The 10,242-nt window shown below is 37.1% G+C and overlaps 1 pseudogene; it reads left to right on the forward strand.

Moving 5' to 3' along the window:
• The first annotated feature begins 7,111 nt into the window (after positions 1–7,111).
• On the forward strand, positions 7,112–8,398 carry LOC102764283 (annotated as a pseudogene).
• Positions 8,399–10,242: the final 1,844 nt, after the last annotated feature.

Consider the following 10,242-nt stretch of genomic DNA (forward strand, 5'->3'; position numbering starts at 1 on the left):
GGAACACAACATGCTTTATAGCCAAGTGCAAATATTTTACACCTCAATAAAAGTTTAACCAAACGTTTTTCCATGCCTCATCTCATTTGATCCTCACAGAAGTCCTGGAGTAGGTAGATAGGAAACTCGGTAGAATCCTATTTTCTTTTCATTAGCAAGACTCAAATAGCAATATTAAAATATTTCTTCTAATTAATTTCTTTTCAATGTGCATGAATCCATGCACTGGGACACCAGTGAATTAATATATAATGAAATTTTATTCAGTGATTACAATTCTGATACACATAATGACATGGATGAATCTTAAAAACACTATCCTAAGTGAAATAAGTCAAACATAAAAGGATAAGTATGTGGGATTTTATTTATATAAGATAGCTAAAATAGGCAAACTCATGGTGACAGAAAGTAGAACTGGTTACCAGGGACTAGAGAAAGAAAGTAATGGGGGTTATTGTTTCATGAGTATAGAGATTCAGTTTTGGATGACAAAAAAGTTGTGAAAATGAAGAGTGATGATGGTTGCACAACATTGTGAATGTACTTAATGCCATTTGACAATTAATAAAATGGTAAATTTTATATTATATACAAAATAAAATGATTTTTAAAAGCTCATGAGAAAGAGAGAAGAAAGGATATTAATAGCATTTTCATCAAACAAAATTTTAGGTAAGAATGAACAGAGCCCTCTATTGATATAACAAAATTTCTGACTTTTAATGAAAGTAAGAATAATGCTTAGTTACTCTATAAAATATCACATACATTGTTTTTAACCTATAACATGATATAATTTCCTTAATGTATGCATTATTGCTGACTGGTTTCATGCTGGTGTGCTTTAAGATTATTATTGTTTATTTTTAAAATATATGTTGACCAGGTATAACATTCTGGAAGAAATTAGAGAGGCAATATGAACAGAAAATTTTGCCTCCATCTGTATCCACAATTGCAGAAATTCCAGCCACCCTGAAACATGTCCCCACACAGTTCTAGGAGTCTTTAAGACCCACTTTGGTTGTACTCACTAGTACCTATGGCCACCATTTGCCTCCTTATCGAGAGTGCCTGGGAAGGCACATGAGCTAACTGTTGGCAGAGTCCAGTGGCATTAGCAGAGCCATGTCCTGGAAACATACCGTGCCAGAGGCAGGTGTGTTGTCAGCCTGACCTTTAGCTCAGGCGCCAGGGGGTGGGTTTCATTATCTAAGTTCAGCCAGGTGCCAGGAACTGATGCAATTATCCAGGCTCAGCCAGGAGTGACAATTACAAAGAAGCCACAAGAATGAAGAATTGCAGCTTGATCTTTAACCATGATTTCACATAATCTCCTTTGTCTTACACTCTAGTAAAACTTCCTGATATCGTGCTGTACATAATACACACACTGCCCTAGCTCTGGGTCACTGTCTCTCCATCTAAGAACAGCATCCCATTTGGCCCCAGCTTTACTTAAAGTCTTTGTGTCTCTCTCTCTTTTTTTTCTCAATCCCCAGCCACCCCTACTCAGGACTTGTCTGCTCTCTAGCCACGCTGGTCGAGGCCAAGAGAGAAAACTTATACCTCCTCTTTTATTCTGGCTATTGGAGTGATGTATCCAATTGCTATAGAAATTATTGTCCCTGAGTCCACCAATTTTGTGTATTCAAGATGCCCTTTTCTGCTCCTTCCCTCTCTCACATGAAAGGTGATCCAGCACGTGTTACTCATACATAGTTTACACTCAGCATAATGATTTTAAGATTTACCCATGTGGTTGAATGAATTGGCTGTCTGCTTCTTTTTCTTTTAAAATTTATTTCATTGATTTTTCACAGAGAAGAGGGGAGAGGGAGAGAGAGTTAGAAACAACGATGAGAGAGAAATATTGATTAGCTGCCTCCTGCACACCCCCCACTGGGGATGTGCCTGCAACCAAGGTACATGTCCTTGACTTGAATCGAACCTGGGACCCTTCAGTCTGCAGGCTGGCACTCCATCCACTGAGCCAAACCAGTTAGGTGTCTGATTCTTTTTATTGCTGAATGATATGCCCTCAGCAATATGGAGAGACCACATTTTATTTACTCATTCACCTGTCAATGGGCATACAGGTTGTTTCCAGTTTGGAGCTATTACAAATGAAGCTGCTATGAACATTTATGTTAAAGTCTTTGTGTAGCCACAGTTTTTATTTCTCTTGGCTAAATACAAAGTGATATGGGGTTGAGTTATATAATAGTGTATGTTTAACTTTTTAAGAAACTGTCAAACTATTTTTAACTTGGCTGTACCATTTTATATTTCTATCAACAATATAGGAGGATTTCAATTGCTCCACATCCTCACCAACACTAGCTATTGTCAATATTTTTAATAATATCCCTTTGAGTATACTGGAATACTTCCTGTGGTTTTAATTTGGATTTCCCTGGTGGTTAACAATGTTGAACATCTTTTTATGTGCTTATTGTTCATCTTTTTTTGTAAAGTATCTGTTTAAATCTTTTGCCTGTTTTCTTTGTTGCTGGGCTGTTGTCTTACTTTGTAGTTATAGATTTTTAGTTTTGTTTTGTGTATTCTAGATAGAAGCCACTTGTTTAATATATGTATTGCGGATATTATCTTCCAGTCTGTAACTTCATCATTACCACTGGGCTCACTAAATCTTTTCCCCATTTTTTCAAGTCATTCAACCAGGCAAATACTTAAAGCAATCACTAGAATCACGCAAAGAGAGCCTGGGAAGGCGCTCCATGTGGCTGCAGGTTAAAATAGCATTTGTTGTGTTTTTATGGCTCAACATATGAAGAACACATCTGAGAGCTTCAGTCGTGCTGTTAAAAAGAACATTTTCTATGCAGCTAGGATAATATCTCCTTTCCTATCAGATAATGGAGATAAGATTACTCTATTGAACATGTGGGTAGAAATGAAAGCCCTAGCAGATGTTTCTGACAGCTGTTGTCACTCTCAGGAGACACTGAGAAGAGATGGGTGGAAGGTGAAGGTATGTTGATGGGTTTATGAAGGGGAGGGTTTTCAAAAGGCAAATTGACTAGAAATTTAGCTTTTCCCTGAAAGAAAGAAAACAAAAGTAACAGCAATGATAAGAGCCACAACTGGCAGAAGGAATCAAGCTTCCAGATACACACACACACACACACAGACACACACACGAGAGAGAGAGAAAGAGAGAGAGAGAGAGAGAGAGAGAGAGAGAGAGAGAGAGAGAGACAGAAGGAGGAGGAGTGAGAATACAAGGAAAAATGAACTGCTGCTTTTTTTTCCTACTAAATTTATGTGTGTCCTATTTCAGTATATTCTAGACATTAGAATATACAGCTGACTATTATGCTTCCTTTAAATCCTGAGAAAACTAGAGAAAATGTCCACGATGAAGACTGCGGGGAAAATGAAAGTCACTGAGACACAGAGTGATCAGAGAGAAATGGGCCCAGGAAATCTCACCACATCTGCAGCCAAAGTCAGTGAAGACAAAAACATTTTTTCAGCGGTGACTTAGGCATAGCTAGACGTTTTGTGGACTCTCTTCTCTCCAGTTCACTCAATATTCTGGGGTAGGCAAGGTAGGTGAATGTTGGCATAGAAAGAGCATGAGCTTTGGCATCAGACAGGTCTAGATTCAAATTCCAGACCTAAGGGTTTAAATGAATCTGAATTTAGTTAGAGTTCTTAATTTATTCATTTATAAATAGAATATTCTAGCACACTAATACATTGGCATAAATAGTATTTCTTTGATGAAATACTATTAATATTAATATACAATTAATGAGAGCATTAAATAAAATCAAATATGTTCATTCCCTAAAACAGATTATCAATACAAAGTGGGCACTCATTAAATTTTAGTCATTGCTCTCACCCTAGCTTCCACTTGCCCTTCATCCAAATTCTATTTAGAAATCCCATGTCTTTTTGAACATTAAAAATTCTTGGGGAATGCTTTGGCAAGCAAGAAAAGTTTGGCCAGCAAAAGTCACACTCCATAAAACTTCAGGAATTACCTTACTTAATGCATCCATACTTTTGCCTGGCCTTCCAAGAAACTATAAATTAAAAAGTACAATCATAGGAACTAGAGAAGCCTGAGATATTGGTACATTTATTTGTTCTCCTAACCACATGATAACGATAGCTTCTATTTATGGATTTGTGCCAATGTGCTAGCATCAAGCTAAATATTTTGGTACAATAACCCCAAGATGTAGATATGATCGTTGTTTCCAGTTTACATGAAAGAGACCAAGTCTGAGAAAGGTTAGTTTTCCCAGGGTTGTCTGACTTCAAAGCCTATTGTTTATAACATTGCCCCTATCACATAGCTTCCAATTTCTGAATTTTATTTTTAAAGTGTTATTATAATTTAATCTTTTACTGTCTGCTACTCAGCGGGAAGTGGGAAAATATCGATTACAGATAAATATTTCCAAGGTACATAAATTATCTGAAGCCCGCAAATCAAAGCTAAAATAAGCAAGCTAGGCAAACAATGAACTAGACCCAGACAACTAGAGCAGTAACCTGAAAATACAACCCCTGGGTACAATTTTCAGCCAAACGCCTAATGTTCACTGCCACCATTGGATTATTTATGGAAAACAATACAGGACCTCTCTTTCTAGCCAAAATAGCATGTAAGGCTCCATTAAGACATCAAGACGTGAAATTATAAAAAAGGTAAAATCAACTTTAAAAACGTGAAAAGTGAAATCAATACACAAAGTCAAGAAAGACTGACAATATCTCTGAGAGTCCCCTGAGCATGACAGTGTTCGGAAAGGTCATCTGCTTTATCTGGCCCACTACCGTGGCTGGCCCCAATAATGATGTTTTCTCACTTCTTCAGCTTAAGGCCCTGATTCCTGCCAAAATGCAGAATCCTGGGAAGGCTAACAATGTTCCATCCATCATCGAGACCTTCACCATAATAACATTTCCTCCTTCAGAACAGGGCGGGTTCAGAAGAGAGGAGCATGAGACACCCCATGCCTCAGGTAAGTACAGAAGGGGAAGAACCACTTCTCAATTTTGCCTGGAGTAATCTCAGACATACCTTTGGCAGTTTGAATTGACATCCTCCAGCCCTCAAGCCATCCAGGAAAATAAGCCATCTGACAGAGGGCTAAAGGGTTCTTATCTACACAGCAAAATGTTGCCAATAACTTTATACATAGGTAGAATGAAAACTACTGATTTAGCTTTTTTTCTTTTGTGAGACTTCCTTAGAATTTTTTGAATATGGACTAGAAAGGGTAATTCTGCAATAGTGGCCACAGATGTTATTGCATCCAGTTATTCTGCTACACCTGGTTCAAAAACAAGGTCACTGGATGGCAACATAAATAGGCTTGAGTACGTTTGTTTAAAATTAGTTTTCAATGGATTATCTGCAAAATATAATCACAGAAAAAAAGGCAAAAGAAACATTTGAAAGAGGACAATTTAAAATATGTTAAAGAAATAAAATAATTGGAACACAATTTGAGGAACTTCCACCACTGACCAGTTGATCTATGGGATGATGGGGACGGGGGGACAGAGAGAGGAGTTGGTCGTGTTACATCACTGTGAAATAGAATGGTTGTTTATTACACAACATTATTGAAACAAGAACTGACAGCATAAAATTATTATGAGAAAGGATGTCAATTGACAAGAGATTTCAATAACTTTTGTGCTCTGGAAGCAGATGTAGGCTCAGTAACTGATGGACCAAAGTGAAGAAAACCATGGCTCAAAATACAAGTGGAGGAGTGGCAGACTAACCACTAAGTCTCTAGAGCAGTGATGGTGAACCTTTTGAGCTTCGCTCCCACCTCCTGCCTCCGCTGCTTTGGCTCCGTTCCTGTCTCCGCCGCCTCTACTTTGCTCCCTTTTGCAGTGCTTGGCTTCCTTCTACATTGTCTTCAGTCTTCACTCCCAGCTGGTATATGCAAATTAACCACCATCTTGGTTAGGTTAATTTTCATATCGCCGCTCTGATTGGCTGGTGGGCATAGCAAAGGTACAGTTAATTAGCATCTTTGTCTTTTATTAGTGTAGATGCCATTTAACAAAGAAAAATCGACCAAAAAAATGAGTTCGCGTGTCACTGCTCTAGAGAGTCCCCTCACTTAGACATGCTTGGGACAGCAAAATACAGAGATGAGGCATCGGGCTCAAAACAGGGAGAATTCAATGGAAAGTTGTAGATACCTTCTTCCCTCACAAGTGCAGAACTACATGTGTACTCTCCCTGGAGAGAGTGGGAGAGGAACAAAAAAGAAAATGGGATGGAAATAAAGAAGAGAAGAAATAAAAGATAAAACCACAAATCTCTTTTTTCTTTAATTGAATCTGGGGGAAGATGAGACACTGCAGTCAGTCACTCTGAGTGATCCTGTGGCCCGGCTCTGCAGGACTGAGACCTTAAAGATAACCACAACTGCCCGGCCGGCATGGCTCAGTGGTTGAGCATCAACCTATGAACCAGGAGTTCACGTTTTGATTCCCAGTCAGGGCACATGCCTGGGTTGCAGGCTCAATCCCCAGTGTGGGGCATGAAGGTGGCAGCCAATCAATGATTCTCTCTCATCATTGATGTTTCTCTCTCTTCCGCTCCCTTCCTCTCTGAAATTGTAAGCAGACAATCAAAGGGTCTCTGCTGCCTGTCACTTCTTACGCCAATTAGCAGAAACAGGGTTGAATCATATATGAGCATGTATTCCAATATTGCTGGCAGTATGGGAGAGCAGCAGGTCATCTGTGAAAATCTGCTCTGCAGCCCCCCTGCTGCTTATATAGGGTAGGACCAGGATTACATGGGGAAGTAGGGATTACAGGCATGGGGAAGTAGGAGGCTGGGGTGGGACTCCATTGTTTAGGCAACAAGGTTGTTAATCATTCCAAGACAATTCTTGAATGAGAATGGTTCCAAGGTTGACTCCCAGGTCCTGGGGGCATACTACACCCAGCCAGGTCAGAATGTCCTGTCTTTAACCAACACAAGGCACTCATGATTAATATTTACCATAACCATAGCTAGTCTCCAGTATTCTATTTTTGCCCCTAACAAAATCAATAAAAATATTTTTTTTTTTAAAAAAAGAAGATAGCCATGATAGCCAAAAATAGTGATGAAAAAATGGCTGCTCTGGAGGCCAAAATCTTTCATCAAATTGAGTATTACTTTGGTGGCTTCAATTTTGCCATGGGACAAGTTTTTAAAGGAACAAATCAAAATGGATGAAGGCTGGATATCTTTGGAAATAATGATAAAATTCAATAGGTTAAACCTTCTAACATACTTTAATGTAATAGTAGGATCATTGAACAAATCAAAGGCAGAACTCACAGAAATAAGTGAAGATAAAACTAAAATCAGAAGATCTCCAAACAAATTCCTCCCTGGCGTGACTGTGTATAAAAATGATGGCATTTCCCCATAACTTGACTTGGAGTGATGAACACACAAAACAGAATACAGATGGTGTGTTGTAGAGTTGTGTGCCTGAAAGCTGTATAGTTTTGTTAACCAGTGTCACCCCAATAAATTCAACAACAAAGGAAAAAAAGTAAATAAATAAAATGGCGTAAAATACATATCTGTTTATTTTAAAGGCTTCCCTACTGATGCAACCCTTGATGGCATAAAAGAATAGTTAGAGCAGCCGCAGTGGCTCAGTGGTTGAGCATCAACTTATGAATCAGGAGGTCATGGTTCGATTCCAATTAGGGCACAGCCCAGGTTGTGGGCTTCATCCCCAGTAGGGGGCGTGCAGGAGGTCAATTATCAATGATTCTCTCTCCTCATTGATGTTTCTATCTCTCTCTCTCTCCCTCTCCCTTCCTCTCTGAAATCAATAAAAAAATATATTTTTTAAAAAGAAAGAAAATCTTTTATTAAAAAAATGATTTCAAAAAAGAATAGTTAGAAGATAAAAGTCAAATACTAAATATTCAGATGAGACGAATACTGCACAAAACATCTGAGGAATCAATATTTGCTGTGCTTAATAGCACTGAATCTGCTAAAAAGCTGTGGAGATCCCTGGACAAAAGTACAAAGACACAGATCTGCTAATATTTTTCAAGAAAGATTACTGTGGGGAAAAAAAACATGAAGAAAACAAAGTAAAGTGGAGGCTAAATTATGAGCTAAATGAGCAAGAAGAAAAGCAGAAGTTAGCAGAAAATGCTGACATGAAGTCTGAAGCAGAAAAGATTAGCTGTTTGCTGAAAATTTCAGGCCACCCAGATGCACATCCTTTCCTCAGATCATGGTGAAAGAAAATGGACAGGCTTTGTCAGAGGAGCAAAAGAGGAAATAATTCTATTTAAAGAAAAAGCTAAGAAAGCACTGGATAAAGCCAGTGATGGAAATAATGGTAAGCTTATTAATTAAGGCACAAACAAGCTTTTAAAAAGAACAACAAATTAGGTCCACTTCAATGTCCACCTGTAAGATGGAAAATTTTTTGTTCTTTACCTTGTCTTTATTATCCAAATGAGGGTTTTTAATGTACAGCTCTAACTTATTTCAGATTATTCAAATATCAAAAGAAAGATTCGTATAATAAATTGCCTTTGTAATATGAGAACGTATTAGTGTAAACTAATAAAATATATACTATATGAAAAGAGCAAAAAAAATGAGTCTGGGTAAAGGCAGGGCAATAATTGTGGGTGTCGGTGCCTAAAAGCAGAGCTTTCCACATTCTGTGTGAATGTGTGAATGTTGACCCCAATATACTGCCGACTCCATATGTACTCACTGTGAACTGAAGCCTGGCAGCTGATGTGACCCAAACATGCCCAACATCTCAAGGAAAACTTGAGCATGGCAATTAAAAAAAATTTTTTTAATAAAAAAATGACACCTGTAAAAGCTACCGTTATTATAGTTTTAGTTTATTACTCTTTTGTTTTCATTAAGATTTAAAACCCAAATGTATAAAACAATACTAGTAATTATAAACTTACGTTAAGGGGCACATAATGTATAAAGATGAAATCTGTGACAATAACAACATCAAGAGAGGTACAGAGCTGGATAGGAGTAGTTAGTGTATATTATTAATGCTAAGTTGGTATCAATTCAAACTAGATGGTATTAATTTAAGATAGTAACTGTAATTTCATTTCCATGGTAACCATTAAAAATAGATTTTAAAATATACAGAAAAATTTGAAGAGAGCCAAAACTTTTCACTAGAAATAAAAAAAAAAGATTGCATTTTTGGAGGAAATGAGGAGGAAAACGATATAAGAACTAAATACAACAAATAGCAAGATGGCAGAAGCAAGTCCTGCTCATCAGTTTGAACCAAAGGGTCAAACACGAAATCACTAAGAAAATTAGAAAAATACCTTGAGACAAATAAAAATAAACCATATGTAATGAAAGAGAAATGTTATAGCTGTTAAAAACCTATAATTAAATTCACCAGTTAAAAGTCAGAGATGACAAGATGGGCTTTTTTTTAATGACCCAACTACATGCTGCTTACAAGACATTCTTTTTTTGACCCAAAGACACAAATCGATTGAAAGTATAAGGATAGGAAAGATATTCCATGCAAATAGTAACCAAAAGAGATTTGGGGTGGTTATGTGAACATCAGATAAAATATATTTTAAGTTAAAAACAAAGAAGAACATTATATATTGACGAAAGGGTCAACTCATCAAAAATATATAACAATTCTATGTATCTACACACCAAACAAAAGAGCCCCAAAATATATGAAGCAAACATTGACCTAATTAAAGGGAGAAATAGCAGTTCTACAATAATAGATGGAGATTTAAATACACTCCACTTTCAATAATGGATATAATGGATAGAACATATTGAAAAAAGATCAATAAGGAATTAGAGAACTTTAACAACACTACAAACCAGCTAGGCTTAGCAGCCATATACAGAACACTGACCAACAGCCCCAGAACACACATTTTTCTCACATGTACAAGGAAAATTCCCTAGGACATACCATGTATGTCTTTAACCAATGAATTAAAAACAATTGAAATCATTAAAGTATCTACTCTAACCATAATGGAATAAAGCCAGAAATAAATAATAGAAGGAAATTGAAAAATTAAAAATTAAAAAATACTCTTTTTTTATTAGTTAAGGTATTACAAATGTGTCCTCATCCCCCCCAAGAAAGTTGCCTCTTACTGCGAACGTTTTGCCTTTGGACTGTTTTAACTGTCTGGCATTAAATTTTACTGAACTGCACC

Source organism: Myotis davidii, unplaced genomic scaffold (assembly GCF_000327345.1).
Source record: "Myotis davidii unplaced genomic scaffold, ASM32734v1 scaffold450, whole genome shotgun sequence".
Taxonomy (NCBI): domain Eukaryota; kingdom Metazoa; phylum Chordata; class Mammalia; order Chiroptera; family Vespertilionidae; genus Myotis; species Myotis davidii.